This window comes from Lissotriton helveticus, chromosome 3_1 (assembly GCF_964261635.1).
Source record: "Lissotriton helveticus chromosome 3_1, aLisHel1.1, whole genome shotgun sequence".
NCBI classification, from domain to species: domain Eukaryota; kingdom Metazoa; phylum Chordata; class Amphibia; order Caudata; family Salamandridae; genus Lissotriton; species Lissotriton helveticus.
This window is the reverse complement of record NC_136061.1, coordinates 1,184,334,285-1,184,347,594: the sequence shown is the minus strand read 5'-3', so window position 1 is coordinate 1,184,347,594 and position 13,310 is coordinate 1,184,334,285. Positions and strand designations below refer to the sequence as shown.

General features: G+C 47.6%; 1 protein-coding gene across 1 annotated transcript in view; it reads right to left on the bottom strand.

The window, feature by feature from the left end:
* The window catches only part of LOC144824222 (uncharacterized), a 652,050-nt gene that overhangs the window by 482,554 nt on the left and 156,186 nt on the right, over positions 1 to 13,310 (bottom strand). The window lies entirely within an intron of this gene.

Sequence of the window (13,310 nt, the reverse complement as noted above, 5' to 3'; positions counted from 1 at the left end):
GACAAACTCCCCTTAGAAATTAAATGAGGCCCGATTTCTGCAGAGAACTGTTGATTAGTCCCCACAAATACAGTAATTTGTGAATTTGTAGGGGTCAAGGGTGGGACTGCAATTGATGTTGTCAGAGTGTGAGAGGTCCTTTAGAAAGGGGTTGGCCTTTTTTTCTATCTCTGTTCCTGATTATTACACGGTGTGGCTATGATAGCCAGGTGCAAAATGTTCACACCTCTTTGTAGCTCTGTGTGGGTACTCCAACTTGCATTCGACTCTTCTGTGAGAAGCATCATTCTAGACAAAGGCTGAGTCTGGTAAACAGAGTAAGAAGGACACATAAAAAGAACCAGCCCCCACCAGTTCTGGAAGCGTAGGCAGAGAATGCACATCCCCTGCCCGCTGTACCTGTATGAGAGCTGGAAATGTTGACCACCTGTTTTTCCAGTTCCAAGTTCTCTTCAACCAAGGGTGCTCTGTAAAGTGCTTTAAAGAGTACACTACTGCGCGATCAGAGCGGGAAACATCCATTTGTACGCGGACATTTCTACGCGTACCATTACTACGCATGCGTTAGTAAGCATGCGATGTAACAACGCATCGCCTTTAGTACGCAGGCTGTTACATCCCATGCATACTAACAACGCATGCGTAGGGGGCGGGCTGCTGCTGAAGAGGAAGCCGAAGCAAGCAGGAAGGGGGAGAAGATTGGAACCACGTGTGGAAAGAGGTAAGTGGGGCTGTGTAGGGTCTTGTAGGGGCTGTGTAGGGTCATGCAGGGTTGTGTATTTGTGTAGGGTAGTGTTTGGGAGTAGGGACAGTTGTGTAGGTGTAGTGTATTTGGGTGTAGGGTAGTGTAGGGGGTCGTGAAGGGTAGTGTTTGTGAGTAGGGAACGGACTGGGGGTAGGGGCGGGGTCGTGCTGCGGGTAGTGTTTTAGGGTTTAGGATAGTGTTGTGGGGTTAGTGTAGTGTAGGGAAGTTTTTTAGTGTTTAGGGTAGTGTCGGGATGTCGTGCAGGGTAGTGTTTCAGTGTAGGGACAGGACTGGAGATAGGGGCAGGGTCATGCTGCGGGTAGTATTTTAGGGTTTAGGGTAGTGTTGTGGGGTTAGTGTTTAATGGTTTAGGCTAGTGTCGGGAGTTGTGCAGAGTAGTGTAGTATAGGGGGTCGTGAAGGGTAGTGTTTGAGAGTAGAGACAGGAATGGGGGTAGGGGCAGGGTCGTGCTGGGGGTAGTGTTTTAGGTTTTAGGGTAGTGTCGGGGTTAGTGTAGTGTAGGGTTTTAGGGTTTAGGGTAGCGTTGTGGGGTTAGTGTAGTGTATGGTTTTATGGTTTAGGGTAGTGTTGTGGGGTTAGTGTAGTGTAGGGTTTTATGGTTTAGGGTAGTGTTGTGGGGTTAGTGTAGTGTATAGTTTTATGGTTTAGGGTAGTGTTGTGGGGTTAGTGTAGTGTAGGGTTTTAGGGTTTAGGGTAGTGTTGTGGGGTTAGTGTAGTGTAGGGTTTAGGGTAGTGTTGGGATTTGTGCAGGGTAGTGTTTGGGGTTAGGGTAGTGTTGTAGTGTTAGTGTAGTGTAGTTTACTGTTTTAGTGTTTGGTGTAGTGTCGGGGGGGTTGTGATGGGTAGTGAATGAGTGTAGGGAGCGGAGTAGGGGATGTGTATGTAAGTGTAGGGGGTAGTGATTTAGGGTTTAGGGTAGTGTAGTGGTGTTTCAGTAGTGTAGTGTAGGGTAGTGTAGTGTTTTAGATGTGTAGGGTAGTGTATTTTCTATTACATGTTATTCAGCATACTATTTTTATTACCAGGCAAGTTTTTACTTAGCATACAATAACACTTTCAAAGTAATGGTATGCGAAGTAAAAACTTGCGAAGTAACGGTTATTGCTAAGTAATAACCGCGTAGTAATGGCATGCGAAGTAATGGCATGCGAAATAACAAGTCATATTCGATCAGAGCTGGTGTCTTCCTGCAGGGAAGTCACCTGGAGTCTTATCTGAAAGAAGAGCTTTTACTTGTCCTCTAACATCTGGAGGATCCTTCTAAAAGAATAGGGAAGAGTGAGGCAAACCTGCCAGAGGAGCAGACGGTACAAAAGGGGGTGGTGGTGATGGACGGAGCATCTGAACCAATCAAATACTCACACCCAGTTAAAAGATCTGGGTTTAATCCATCACCGTTCTTTAGCCCACACTGCCACCCCAGTTCAGTCATGGCCATATGCAAATCAGTCTGACCCTGTGCCACTTGCGTAGTAACGGTTATTGCTAAGTAATAACTGCGTAGTAATGGCATGCGAAGTAATGGCATGCGAAATAACATGTCATATTCGATCAGAGCTGGTGTCTTCCTGCAGGGAAGTCACCTGGAGTCTTTTCTGAAAGAAGAGCTTTTACTTGTCCTCTAACATCTGGAGGATCCTTCTAAAAGAAGAGGGAAGAGTGAGGCAAACCTGCCGGAGGAGCAGACGGTACAAAAGGGGGTGGTGGTGATGGACGGAGCATCTGAACCAATCAAATACTCACATCCAGTCAAAAGATCTGGGTTTAATCCATCACCGTTCTTTAGCCCACTCTGCCACCCCAGTTCAGTCATGGCCATATGCAAATCAGTCTGACCCTGTGCCTCATGGGAACAGTCCAGCCCGAACTGCCAAGCCATGCCTTCCCTGGACCGGAAACAAGCTTCCGAGGACCGGTTTCTGGCATTACAGCCGTCTTCAGCCCGGGTTGCTTGAATCCAGTGGCAAAGTGAGCAAGGGACTCACGTCTGAGCATACCCTGCCACACTTATGGCGGCCAAAGCGGTACAAAAGGGGGTGGTGAAGGACGGAGCATCTGAACCAATCAAATACTCACACCCAGTCAAAAGATCTGGGTTTAATCCATCACTGTTCTTTAGCCCACTCTGCCACCCAAGTTCAGTCATGGCCATATGCAAATCAGTCTGACCCTGTGCCTCATGGGAACAGTCCAGCCCGAACTGCCAAGCCATGCCTTCCCTGGACCGGAAACAAGGTTCCGAGGACCGGTTTCTGGCATTACAGCCGTCTTCAGCCCGGGTTGCTTGAATCCAGTGGCAAAGTGAGCAAGGGACTCACGTCTGAGCATACCCTGCCACACTTATGGCAGCCAAAGCGGTACAAAAGGGGGTGGTGAAGGACGGAGCATCTGAACCAATCAAATACTCACACCCAGTCAAAAGATCTGGGTTTAATCCATCACTGTTCTTTAGCCCACTCTGCCACCCAAGTTCAGTCATGGCCATATGCAAATCAGTCTGACCCTGTGCCTCATGGGAACAGTCCAGCCCGAACTGCCAAGCCATGCCTTCCCTGGACCGGAAACAAGGTTCCGAGGACTGGTTTCTGGCATTACAGCCGTCTTCAGCCCGGGTTGCTTGAATCCAGTGGCAAAGTGAGCAAGGGACTCACGTCTGAGCATACCCTGCCACACTTATGGCGGCCAAAGCGGTACAAAAGGGGGTGGTGATGGACAGAGCATCTGAACCAATCAAATACTCACACCCAGTCAAAATATCTGGGTTTAATCCATCACCGTTCTTTAGCCCACTCTGCCACCCCAGTTCAGTCATGGCCATATGCAAATCAGTCTGACCCTGTGCCTCATGGGAACAGTCCAGCCCGAACTGCCAAACCATGCCTTCCCTGGACCAGAAACAAGCTTCCGAGGACCGGTTTCTGGCATTACAGCCGTCTTCAGCCCGGGTTGCTTGAATCCAGTGGCAAAGTGAGCAAGGGACTCACATCTGAGCATACCCTGCCACACGTATGGCGGCCAAAGCGGTACAAAAGGGGGTGGTGATGGACGGAGCATCTGAACCAATCAAATACTCACACCCAGTGAAAAGATCTGGGTTTAATCCATCACCGTTCTTTAGCCCACTCTGCCAGACTGCAGCATGGGTAAGAGCAGCTGACCCTGGTGGAGTGGGTCCAACTGACAGTGACTCATGGAAGTGAGACTTTGTGCTCCAAGCTTGCAGCCCGTTACTATCACTGAAGCAGAGGATTTGAAGCATTACTAAAGTGTGTGGCATGGATTGCCATGTCAACCTTCTGTCGCAGCCATGACACTTGCCCTAAAATGGGCCAGACCAGTCTGCACCAGTCAAAAAAGATACTATGGCTAAAACAAGGCATTTGCAAGGTGCCTAAACTGAATTTGTTTTGCAGCTGTGGCACTGCCCCAGATGTGCTAGAGTGGCCTAGAAGTTGAAGAAGAGACCTGTGTAATAATAATGTGGCTAGCCTTGTGGCACTTGCCCATCTGTCCATATGGGGTATGCCACATGATGGGAACCTGCTGCCTGGAAGCACTTGTATTTGTGCTCCTGAGTGACTGCTGAGCGGCTTAAGTGTGTCAGATAAGACTAAGCTGCTGCCGCAGCACTAAAGTGCCTTGAAGCAACTCGGCTGCCATCTCCACACCTGTGAAAGAAGCAGACTAATTCATTGTCTCACCCCAAGGAGGAACAAGCGCTAAATCAAGGACTCACCCAGACCAGGAGGAAGACTGCCCTGCCACAACCTGGTGGACAATCATCCATCAATGCCATGTGCTAAGTACATGGCTTCAATTAGAAGGTAGTCACATGTCTGCTGCTGACTCCTGACACTGCTGAGCAGCCTGTGTGTGCTTATAAATAGTCGAGCAGCCGCTTGAAACACCTACGGGTGGTTTTTTTTGGCCCACAAAAAGACCTGGACTGAAGAGTGAGAGGACAGAGTGAGGCATACAGTGGAACTAAATTGTGTTGAAGACAAATATGGAGAGACTGAGGGCCTACCAAACCAATAGAGGGGAGTGCTGCAGCCTTACTGAAACCTACACTTAGACTAAGGGAGTTGACAAAGAAGCAGAAGGGACATCCTAGCAAGAAGGAAGTAGTATTGAGTATTAATGTGCATTAAATGACTTCTATTTTAGAAAGATAACACTGGGTTGGATAATCATGTTATTGTATTGTTGAGTGTCTGTTAAATGCTGAGCCTGTTGTACTCCAACACTAACCTCCCTGAAAAGCCTGTGACTGAACACCATTGCTACAAATGAGAGTGAAGTGCTGAAGCCTTTGTACTTGGCCCAGCTTACACAGCCATATTAGGAGTGACCAAGGGACATCAGAGACAATTTACCCCAGAATCCATGGCTGTGGCCCATCTTGCCACTTGGCCTCTCAAATGGAGTCTGATAAAGGTCACCCATGTGTAGACTTTCATATCAGCTTTCTCCAGCTTGGGGTTGGATTTTATCCCCCAAAATTCCATGGCCTTTATGTTGTTTAGTAACGCACTGCTGTCTAATACAAACAATGTAACCTGACTTCCCATCATTAGATTTAGTTGCAGCTATTTTCTCCTCGCTGGGTATTTATTCATCACCATAAACAGGTATTCATCACTCACATGAATATAATGCATGAATATCCTGACACTTCAATGGAATCATCAACTCATCTAGCCATTCTGCCCACCAGGTGCCCATACAGTTGCCGGGGGTCATTATAAACTGCTCAGAGGACTTGTTTTGAGTCAACTTCGTTGTTTGCATCTTTTGTGAGCTGTACGTGCTTCTATTTGTTTGGATATTTATAGGAAAGATCTTTATCCGCATGTTTGTAGTTTGTTGAGATGCTGTTTCACTGTTTGCCACTGCTGCCTGGTTTTACAATTGCCCCTATAGCGTACTTCTGTGGTGCGCCTGACTTCAAGATGGCTGTCACACTTTCTATTTCGATCTTGTTGCTGAATATGGGTGACAACTTCCTGGTTCTTTTTTTAAATGGCGTCTATCGTAGGGGCTTTGCCCTTTTTTAAGAGGGCCATCCCTAATTTGCAGGTCTCATCTAACTCTTTCGGTGGAAGTTGTCTTTCCTTCTTTGAAATGGCTGCCGCTCTCCTAGCATCACAGTAGTTTTCATGTGTCTCCCGCCTTCAGCAGTGTGAGGCACTCTCTCCTATTGTTGGCTCATGGCACTCTGTTCTTTGCTGTTAGCCCCCTCTGTGCATGTTGATGATTGCAGACACTCTCCTACAGAGTAAATAGGCTCCTCTTGCTGCTGCTCTGGTGCCTGTTTACTCTTGTGGCTTTTATCTAAAGTAGCACTCAGGAGAGTCTTAACAGCATTATAGGCCCCGGGGCAAAGCAGTGCACTGGGCCCTGCCTACACAACTACTCATGGGAATAAAAATGTTTAATTGAGAATCAGTGTTAAATTCTGGTCTGCATGGGGCCCTAAGCTCGTGGGGCCCCTGGGCAACAGCCCAGTGAGCCCAGGCGTTAAGACGGCACTGCTCGCACTTCTTTGAAGCATTTGACTGGTGCTTGCAGCTTCTTGAGTAGGGTGGGAAGATGCCCCTCACTGCTCTTGGAATCATGTGGATTCAACCTTTGTTGACAATGATTGTGCTGTCCAATGGGACACACATGCAACAGGACCAAAGAGGTATGAGTAGCTCTCTTTATTCCAATAGGGAGATCATAGAAACACAAGTATCGCAGTCACTTGTTAACCCTGTATTGATCCCTCTTCTTATCCCCCAATGCCTTTGCACCAGAGTCCACCTTCTTTTCTCACCTGGCCCTGTGGTACCCTGACAATGGTGTTTTCATACCAACTAGCCGACTAATTTGGTGGTTGCCCCTTAGTCCAATCTTCTTTGCACCATTACACTGTTCATAGGCAGAGTTGTCCTCAATCACTGTAACCATTAGTCCTGACTCCCTGGTGTCCTTGAGAAATTGCGGGGCTAAGTTGTTGATTGCTTTGTAGGCAATACACAATGCCTTGAATTTTGTACGGCTCCTGACTGGGAGCCAATGAAGCTGTTGGATATAAGGGGAGATGGAGGTAAACTTGGGAATGCCCAGCAAGACTCTGGCTGAAGCATTCTGCACTAGCTGAAGCCTATTAAGAATTTTTTCTGTGCGTTAAGAAGGAGGGCGTTACAGTAGTCTGTTTTGGCAAAAATAAGAGTGCTGATCAGTGTTTTTCCAGCTGAGGTGGGAAGGTAGGGAAGAAGCTTCTTGATCTTCTTTAACATGAAGAAGGAGGTGGAGACTGCGGAGTTGACATGATGGTGAAAGATCAATCTGTCGTCAAATATGACTCCAAGGTTGCGAACCTTAGTAACGGGTTCTGGTGGAGGTCCCATCTCAATGGGCCACCATCGAGGGGACCAGGCAGGTTCCAGTTTCCCGAATGTCATAACCTCTGTCTTATCAGAGTTTAATTTTAGACAATTTGATGACATCCAGGAACTGATAGCAAGCATTCCCTCCTGAAAGTTGGCTGCAATTGTCGCTCCATCATTATGTACAGATAGGACCAGTTGGGTGTCGTCGGCATAAGTCGTTAGACTAATGCCGTAAGACTTAATCACCCTCGCTAAGTCCGAAACATATATGTTAAACAGGGTCGGACTTAGCGAGGAGCCCTGTGGTACTCCGCAAGGAAGGGAGAAGGTATGGGAGAAGAAAGGGCCCAGCTTTACCGCCTGTGAACGGTTTGCCAGGAAGGAAGCGAGAAGTTCTTTGGCATTGTTCTGGATGCCAATTGCTGAGACACGGTCGATCAGGGTGGCATGATCGACCGTGTCGAACGCTGCAGATAGATCAAGCAGTATTTGTACTGCCGCTCCTCCTTTGTCCAATGTCATTCTTATTTCATCTGCTGCTTTTATTAAAGCAGTTTTGGTCCCATGTCCCTGCCTGAACCCGAATTGGGTCTCATCCAGAAGGTTGTTTTCATCGATAAATTTGAAAAGTTATATGTTCATTGCTTTTTCGAACATTTTTGCTGGAAAAGGAAGACATGCGATGGGTCTATAACTGGAAGGGGAGGAGGGATCAAGGGTGTTTTTTTTCAGGAGAGGCTTAATGATGGCCTTTTTCCAGACTGAAGGGTATGAGCCGGTAGTGAACATAGCATTACAAATATTCGTCAGTGCGGGGGAGATGGCGTCTTGGATGAGGTTGAGGATAGAAGGAGGACATGGATCCATGGGAGATCCTGATTTAGTGCTGGAGATTAGGCGAGAAACTTGTTCCTCGGTGACTGATTTAAAATTACAGAAAGAAGGAACGTTGATGACTGAAGATTGTTTGTTTATGATATTAGGAGGAGGTTTGTGAAGAAAGACTGAGTAAATCGAAGTGACTTTGTCCTTAAAAAATCAGCAAGGGAATTACTGAGGGATTGAGATATATCAGAGGGGGGGGGGCAGGGGGATTTGAGAGTTGATTAACCACTTGAAACAATTTTCTTGCAGAGTTTTGAGCCTGATTGATTTGTGAAGAGTAATAAATCATTTTTTCGGAAATGATGAGGTCTTTATATTTGGAAAGGGCGCTTTTGTATGAGATTTTGTCAGTAGGATTGTAGTACCTGCGCCAGTGTCTTTCCAGATTTCTGCAATGTTGTCTTTGAAGACGTAGGGATTCCGAGAACCATGGGGCAGAAGGGGATTTTCTATTGCGATGGGTGGTTTTTAGGGGGGCTAGCTTGGAACAAGCCCTGTTCAAGCTGTTGAGGTAGTTACTGGAGGCTAGTGACGGATCTGGTTCCATAATATTGATGCTATCAGTCAGCATGGAGGTAAGATGAGAAGTATCAATGTTTTTCCAGTCTCTAGATGAGACAGTAGAAGATGGTCTGGTTGGAGATGGCGGGGATTTGATTTTTATGGAGAAACAGATTGCTAAGTGGTCTGTCCAGATGAGAGGGATAGGATAGGAAGCCAGAATGTAAGGGTTGTTGGTGAATATCCCATCAAGGGTGTGACCTGCCTTGTGGGTGGGCTGCGTGACAATTTGATTAAATCCAGCTGCTGAGAGATCATTGATTAGGGCGGTGGTATCGTTGTCGCTTGGCGATTCTAGGTGGAAATTGAAATCTCCTAATATGGTGTACTGGGGAGCTCCAGCTGTAACTTCGATTAAGTTATTAAGGTTGTTAAGGAAGTTAGATCTGGACCCAGGCGGGCGGTAGAGCAGCGTGCCTGCGAATGACTGGTTGCCAGAGAGGCTGATAGAAAAGGAAAAGGCTTCACAGTCTTTGTATTTAAGATCGGAGCTTTTAACTTTGTAGCGGTTTCTATGGATGATGGCTATACCGCCACCCTTTCTTTTGATTCTGTCGAGTCTGTGAACACAGTATTCTTCAGGGAGAGCTGCCTTAAAGTCTGGGCCGGAGGAGTCGTCACCCCAAGTCTCGGTGATAAACAGTAAGTCGAGATTGTGTGACACAATGAACTCTAAAATTTCAAGTTTGTGTTTTGGGAGTAAGCGTACGTTGATGAGTGCTGCTAAAACCTGTGTGGGGGTATTAGCAGGGGGGGTGTGGTTGAAACAAGTGGGGCATTTGTGAGGACCTATCATGGGGTCCGTGTAAAGCAAATGTGGTACAGAATGTGATAAGTTAGCCTGAGGTTTAAGTTCTTGGAGTTGGGAGGAGGTGTATTTGATCAAGGTATGGGCTAACAGGGTTCGAGGTACTAATGAGCCAGGGGGGTGGCCCTGGGCCCGGTCTCGGCACGGACGAGCGCAGACGGGCTTGCCTTAGGCGCGCCCGCTGCGCTCGTCCGCTGCGCGTCCGGTAAATGCACATTTTTTATGGCGGAAGAGAGTGTTGGAAGGGGGCGTGGCCAGCAATAGTGGGCGTGTCCTGGGGAGTCCCAGGAATGGCGGCAAGAACGTAATCACTAACCCGTGGCAGCACTAAATCCGCTGTGCGTGGAATGCCTGGAGGTGATCAAAACAATGAGTGCCCAGAGCGGGGGATCAGTAGGTTAAAATACACAAATTATACAATATTATTAAAATCAGCGAGCTATCGTTTCTCCCGGCTTCCGCCTCAGGAGGATTCTGTCAGTGTGCGGCGCTTGCAGTCAGCGCGTGTTAAGTAACCTTGGTGAAGGGGGCGTGGCCAGCAATAGTGGGCGTGTCCTGGGGAGTCCCAGGAATGGCGGCAAGAACGTAATCACTAACCCATGGCAGCGCTAAATCCGCTGTGCGTGGAATGCCTGGAGGTGATCAAAACAATGAGTGCCCAGAGCGGGGGATCGGTAGGTTAAAACACACAAATTATACAATATTATTAAAATCAGCGAGCTATCGTTTCTCCCGGCTTCCGCCTCAGGAGGATTCTGTCAGTGTCAAAGAAGGCAATCTTTCATTTTGTAGACAATAACCCTATCATATCTAAAATTATATTAGACAGGTCAAAAATACTGTCTTTTCAAAACAGAAGTTCCTCTATTATGTCATATTATTTTCAGCATTGCACTGGAAAGTGCCTTTGGCAGGGTTGGGGTATTTCTACATTCAGCTATGCAGGGGGCTTCCTTCACATGTATGCTTTTTTCTTTCAATATAAAAAAAGAACTATGCCACTCTCACCCTGTTAAAGCCTCAGTTTCTCAACAGAACACATAAAAAGTCTATTGAAAGAACAAAAAAACGTATTTTGTTGGATTTATACACACTGCTCTTTTAACTCGGGTAAGTAGTCTATTTAACTCATAAAGCTGTCTCTTATCCACTTTCATGTCTCTTCATGATTGTCTTCAACATTCCTCCATCTGTGCGATGTCTCTTTTCTAATTCCATGCTCAGCAACGATCTATTGTCCATGCCCCCTTTTCTATATGATCAATTAAGTCATTTCTCATTTTTATCAGCAGGTGCGTTTCTTGGTCAGTAAGATTGGGGGGTCGTGAGCTTCAGCTTTCCTGACAATCACGCCGGCATTATATAAACAAAAAGAGAGAGAGAGAAATCTCAGGTGACATCCGAAACACACCTCACCATATCCGATTGAAAGTAGCTGCACCCCACTGTTCATCAGAAAATATATTAGGGTGGTGTTACGCCCCAAATACACCCCTGAAGCTACGCCCTTGTTTATCAGGCTTATCAACTCACATGACTTCCTTTTCCTACATGATGTTTTTTTCATCCTGAGGTGTATCCCTTCCTGTCCTGTCCCTTTTTAGGTCTCGCCTGTCGATGCGCATGCGCATCGAGCTTGCGAGCCTATTGCGGCTTAAACAACCTTTAACTAAGAAGCAAGGAATCGTGGCGATTCCTTGCAGTGCCCGTGACTTTTAAGCTCAATGCGCATGTGCATTGAGCTTAAAAGCGCGTGCACATCAGTTCCCTCAGCCGCAATCGCCGTCTGTTCGCTCAGCCGCATTCCTCCGACACCTTTTGAAGTGAAGCTTAGCTTCACTTCAAAGGCCCCGGCTTCTTCACACCCACATGCCGCTCTCCCCGCTCCGCCCCCTCCCCTGCCCGCCGTGTGCATTTCTCCTCCACCCCCTCCCCACAGCAATGCCCTCCGTCTTGTTTTTTTTACCCGCGACTCTACTTTAGCTTAAAAACATGTTCCGATAGGAAGTGCATCACATTGGTAATTTACAAAGATTTGCTCTGTTTTCCTGTGGATAAACCATGCACTAGTCGAACACACAATTTGATCAATGTATTGCTGTTTAGAGTACATTCCTTTTGCAGGTCTTTTTGTCATCATCGTGAAAACCGTGACAAATGTCAAGTCTGCATACATGCGCGAAGGCAGGCCTTTTTTATAAGCGCTCGTCTCAGTGCTTGGTTGCCGGGCTGTCTGACATTGCCAGCCTCCCAATTACAGCCATTTCGACAGGCTGTAATCAATAACATTTGAAATGACCGTGTGAGTCGCCTGTCTTTTTTTTCCACATGCTGGAAGCTGCTGCGACAGCGCTCAGAAATGGCTTTAATTCACAGCCAATATTGTCTTTTTTTCCACACAGTGTCTCCGCAAACAACCACAGCGATAGCTCGCATGAAATGGGAAAATGGTTGGAAGGGGTTAACAATTCAGTAAATACAGCTGATAAGTTCCCGATGCTTCTACACAGCGCGCACACCACCTTTCCCTGAAGCCTTTTCTCAAATTCACCCGTTTATCAAGCCACAGTAAAAGCATGGTGTGGATCTTTGCGAAACTCCCTTTACAGATTCCGCCGTGTCGCATTTCTCCCCCCCCTCCCCTTATCTGCCTTTCCCTCCGTCTTGTTTTTTTTTTTACCCGCTCCGCCCCCTCCCCTGCCCGCCGTGTCGCCTAATCTAACTAAATCCTTGGCCGATCACAGCAGTGTATGCTAAACCGTGCACTAAATTAATAAATCTTGCATTAGTATTCTGATAACAGTAAGAATGTTCAAATGTGTTTTTCATGATTGGGCGATGAATTTAGACTAAAATGATACATGTAGAGCGTTAGAGGAATGAGTTAAATTCATTTGCGGTCCATTCTTCAAGCAACTTCCATTGCTAAAAACAGTTCAAACCTCGAAGTTGGTTCAAAACCAGATTCATTCTTTATGAACGAAGTGCCTCCTCCTTGCTTTGTGGCAAATAGTCTTGCTCAAGTGAATCGATGTGTGACCAAATGTAGAAAAAAAAATGCCCTAAAACGAATCGAGCTTCGAATCTACTTTAGCTTAAAAACATGTTCCGATAGGAAGTGCATCACATTGGTAATTTACAAAGATTTGCTCTGTTTTCCTGTGGATAAACCATGCACTAGTCGAACACACGATTTGATCAATGTATTGCTGTTTAGAGTACACCCTCAACCCCTCACCCTCACTCACCCTCACTCACCCTCACCCACCCTCACTCACCCTCACTCACCCTCACCCTCACTCACCCTCACTCACCCTCACCCACACTCACCCACACTCACTCTCACCCTCACCCTCACTCACCCTCAACGCCTCACCCTCACTCACCCTCAACCCCTCAACCCCTCACCCTCACTCACCCTCAACCCCTCACCCTCACCCACCCTCAACCCTTCACCCTCAACCCCTCACTCACCCTCTCACTCACCCTCACTCACCCTCAACCCCTCAGCCTCACCCTCACCCTCACTCACCCTCAACCCCTCACCCTCACTCACCCTCACCCTCACTCACCCTCAACCCGTCACACTCACTCACCCTCAACCTCACTCACCCTCAACCCCTCACCCTCACCCACCCTCACCCACCCCCACCCACCTTCACCCTCACTCACCCTCAACCCCTCACCCTCACCCTCACCCACCCTCACCCACCCCCACCCACCCTCACCCTCACTCACCCTCAACCCCTCACCCTCACCCTCACTCACCCTCAACCCCTCACCCTCACTCACCCTCAACCCCTCACCCACCCTCACTCACCCTCACTCACCCTCACTCACCCTAAACCCATCACCCTCACTCACCCTCACTCACCCTCACTCACCCTCACTCACCCTCACTCACCCTCACTCA